This window comes from Galeopterus variegatus, unplaced genomic scaffold (assembly GCF_000696425.1).
Source record: "Galeopterus variegatus unplaced genomic scaffold, G_variegatus-3.0.2 Scaffold4771, whole genome shotgun sequence".
In the NCBI taxonomy this organism is placed as follows: domain Eukaryota; kingdom Metazoa; phylum Chordata; class Mammalia; order Dermoptera; family Cynocephalidae; genus Galeopterus; species Galeopterus variegatus.
This window is the reverse complement of record NW_007730882.1, coordinates 85,334-89,930: the sequence shown is the minus strand read 5'-3', so window position 1 is coordinate 89,930 and position 4,597 is coordinate 85,334. Positions and strand designations below refer to the sequence as shown.

At 34.8% G+C, this 4,597-nt stretch overlaps 1 pseudogene; it reads right to left on the bottom strand.

Annotated features, from left to right (window-relative positions):
* The window catches only part of LOC103603737, a 51,139-nt pseudogene that overhangs the window by 21,746 nt on the left and 24,796 nt on the right, over positions 1-4,597 (bottom strand).

Genomic DNA, 4,597 nt, shown 5'->3' with positions numbered 1-4,597 from the left:
GACAAAAATACACTGTACCAGATGCTTTCTTACATAAAAATTATTTTTCTTTCTCTCTAGCACCTCCAACCATAAACATATCCCCACATCCATAGCCTTCCTTAAATCACCTCCTTTTTACATACTTGTTTTTCTTTTATCGATGTTAAATTGGCCTAATTTGTCTAAAAATTATATATAAAATGGGTTTTTTTGGATTTAGTTTTTTTGGTTTTGGCAGGGTTTACAACTTAAAAGCCTTCAAAGACAAATAGGACAAAGAAAACCTTTTACAACTTTGCATCAAGAGCAGTTAAGTAAAAAGACCTTTAGTAATCCTGTTTGATTAGTAAACCCAGGCAACAATGTGTGTTGATAAGAACATTTTTATACATTTGGGTTAGTAAATAGGTGTCCATTTATCAGAGCAAATTATACAAAGCCCAGAGTGAGTTTTAGCTATTTGTACCAAATACATATTTATGGTTTCCCAGCCAAAAACTTGGTGTATTAGATCTATACCCTCATCAGTTAATGGTAACTAGGGCCTATGCGATATTTGGCATAGGTTTCTTTTCATTAGCCATTTCAGGTCCCAGGTTTCCACGTGGCATTTGGAGCCAAGTGGAATCCAGAGAGGCAGAGGGCAGTATTCACTGTCTATGTCTAAAAGATATTGTTTCTCCCAGCATGGCCAGGAGGCATAACCGAGATAACAAGGAGACATACTGACCTAGAGACAAATTTAGGTAAGAGGTTTGAATCAAATTTTGACAATATATTTATCAAAACTTTAAAAGATTTAAGTCACATGAACTTGAAAAGTATACTTATTTATTTAATGAGCGTGCATTAATTATAAGCCAATTTGGTACCTTTCACATGAAACAGTTACACAAACAGACATGAACATATAGACATAACATACATCTTACACACGCATATATGCAGACATTAACAAGAACAAACAAAGATCTTATAAGTTTTGTTCAAGATGTAATAAAAAGCTCATCAGTAAAAAGGACAGTCAGGTTTAAATTGTGTTTTTTCAAAAAGACTTATTTGTGAGGCTTCACCTTGCCTTAAAGAAAGCAAGAAAACAAGTTTACATTGTAAAGCAAAGTATGCAAATCTTTTCAAGAAGATACAGAGAAGATTTTCTTCCTTTCAAGAAAATAGCATAGAATTCTACCATGGGATTTTGTGAAGAAATACATACATGAGACTAGGAGAGAATTTAGAAGTCTGTTTAAGATGCCAGAAAATTTGAGACCATCTAGTTAAACAGATAGATCTTAGTCTAGTTTTTGTCTCTCAAACGGGTTACTGAGCTCAAGAGCTGAGCCACCAATCAGAGATGAAACCATTTGACTNACTGCAAGGCTTTGGAAAACCAGGCCCTGTGAAGTACATATGCTTTACAGTATATTCCACACTTCTTCCCTGTGTGTATTCTCTGATATCTAGTGAGATGTGCCTTGTAAAAGGATTTGTCACATTCATTACATTTATAGGGATTCTGCCTTGTGTGTAAACTGCTTAGAACAGTGCTGAGCACACTGTAGGCTTCAAGGCAATGTTGATTATGAGGATGATGATGGTATTGACACCAACTTCAGAGTCATGAACATAAAGAAAGCTTATGCCTTGTAAATAAATTAATCACTTTGAAACATCTGAGAAGAGCAGAAAGTATAAAACAGAACCTTTATAGACAGATTGAGAAGAATAGTTTTATGAATCAAAATCCATTGATTTAATTAATATTTACTGTATGCCAGCTATGGGGAGAGCACTGGTGTTGGGTGATAAACAAGATGGATAACAAGGATAAATATTTAGGGAAGGTGGGTATGATCAAATTAGTGCTGTTGACCAAAAGCTAGTTTAGGTGAATTTTAAGAAGGATATTGAGGCCTACTAGATAAAACACAAAGGTACAGAAGACAATTATCAATTTGAGCAAAAAAAAAAAAAATACTGGCTGTGAAATCTTAGCAGCAGGGGCAAGAAAGTGAGAGGTGANGTGGAAGTGTTTAAGTTAATTGTATTAGCCATGCTGGTCAAATATTCTTAAATATTTGCATAGGTGTGGATCCTTTAAAAGGAGATTTCTAAAAATGTCTCAAAGATGCTATACTGGGTGGAATAATGTTCCCCCAAAATCCATATCCACTGGAATCTCAGTATGTAAATGTATTTAGAACTAGGGCTTTTGCAGATGTAATTAGTAGTTAGGATAAGATCATATTGGATTAGGGTGGGCCTTAAATTCAACATGCTTGGTGTCCTAATAAGAAGAGAGCTCCCAGAGACCCACAGGAGTGAGAAAGCCATGCAACCGTGGGAGCAGGGATCTGAGTAACGCCACTGCATGTCTAGGAAGGCCGAGGACTGCCGGCCACCACCAGAAGTGAGGAAGAGGCAGGAAGAGTTCTTCTCTAGAGCCTTTGGAGGGAGTGTGGCCTTGATTTTGGACACCCTGACTTTGGACTTCTGGCCTTCAGAATGTGAGNAATTAAGTGATCTTATAGCAATTTCTCAGTATCTTTACATAAAAATCAGTAACTAGTCTGTACTTGAACCAGCAACCTTGCTGTGCCACAAATCTTTATCTTACACCAGGGACCTATAGCCTGAGGAAAATTTCCTGTCCTTGCAAGGTCAATATTTGAAACTGCAAGGCTTTGGAAAACCAGGCCCTGTGAAGTACATATGCTTTATAGTATATTCCACATCTTCCCCATTTTATTTATTTAAAAGAAAAACCAAAAGCTATTGATCAGGTTGGCATAGTTAAGACAAAAAGCATTTTTTTAAAGCAAAGTTAGTATCATTTAGCATGGCAAGTCTTTTTAATTTACTTCAGGTGAGGACTGATGTCATCGTCTCTAAGGGCAGCTGCAGCGGCATCCTTCCAGGTGCTGTGAGTTGGATGTAATTAACAATTGTTGAAACTCCGGAAAGGGATTCTGCTCCATATAATAGTTGATTCTGAGTCCAGAGAGTTTGTTAATGTTAACACTGTCCAGGACATTACGGCTTTCGGAGTGTCTAGTCTTATGTAAAATTTTTGATCAATTATGAGTCTTTTGTATAAGAACAGGATGTCTTATCCAAGTTACAAACACCCTCTTTAAGGTCAGGAAAATTTAGAGAACTGCTTTTGTAGAGAAGACATCATTTCCCCCTTTATGATCAAGGCATTCCTCATAAAAGCATTGATGATCAATATCTAGATTGAAAAGGTCTTACTTTTCGTTGCATAAATCTCTCAGTGTTGGGAAGGCTCTTTCCCAAGTGATGATAGAAAGAAGCATCTTGGCTCACTTTCAGTGATCTGTCCCACGTTGCTGGGAAGACTGTTTCCCAGGTTATGTGTTGTCCCACATCAGGGGGAAAGATTAACAGCAGGATGAAGCAGCACCAGGCCAAATTTAGGCAACATAAAAAAGGGGTCAGCAACATGGAATTGATACATGCTATCTTATATCCAAAATTTTAAATTATAATCTGTTATAAAGATAGAGAGTTAATTTTCATTGAACTTATAAAAATAGCCACATTGTCATAATAATCATAAGAATACTTAAAGTTATTAAATTTGGGGGGAATCAAATAGGGAGAAAACAAATGCTTTTATCTCTGTTTTAAATGACATTTTACCAAACTGTTGTTAGTTATAGATCGCTGAAGAGAGAGGGAGAGTTTTCTTACATTTGGAAAAACATTAGGAGAACCAGCAGTGTTTTTAAATAAGGAAATTGTAAAAACCCATAGTACTTTTTAATTAATTTACCAATTAACTTTTGTTGTTTTGACCTTTGTAAACAATTTCATAAACCCATCAGTTTCTTCATTAGAATTTTGGAACTTCAATTTAAAGCTATGAACTGAAAGTTTGTTGGAAACTGTACCTATCAGAGTTTTTTCATGAAATGTTTCAAGACATAACATTTTAAAATTATAATTAAGCCAAGATTATGACTGATAGCATTTATATGAAGACACAGATATTTAGGAAACTTACAAGATTTTGGAACACATATGCAAAACACCTTCAGTACTGACAATGCTTTCCCATATAGTCTAATTAATTAAATAATAAGCCAATTAGTTCTGGTACATCTTTTATATATCCTTTGAGAAATTCCAGGGCCCTTGGAATTCCTCAAAGTTAAAGATAAAATGTTGAGCTTTCAGGATTTGGTTTTGGAAAGTTTTGTTAAATAACAAAAGGCCTAAAACATTTAGTTGAATGAGATCACAAATTATTACAAAAAGTAAAGCCAAAGTGACAAAGGGTTATAAAGGCAGAGAGTGCACAATAACATATCATGATAAAACATGAAGTAAGCTCCCTAGGCCAGTTATCTAAAAGACAAAGAAAACCTTTCACAATTTTTTAATAAGAACAGTTAAGTGGGTTTTTTTGTTTTTTTTTTTAGAAAATCTGGTTGTTCCATCACAGGAGAACAAATTCCAACCCTGTATTAGAATACTTTTGACATTAATTTTTAGAAAAACTCACACATAATTTGTTTTTAAATCCAGATAATTTTTTTTACTGTAAAACCCTCTTAACAAACTTATCTACATAAACCATTATCAAGACTTA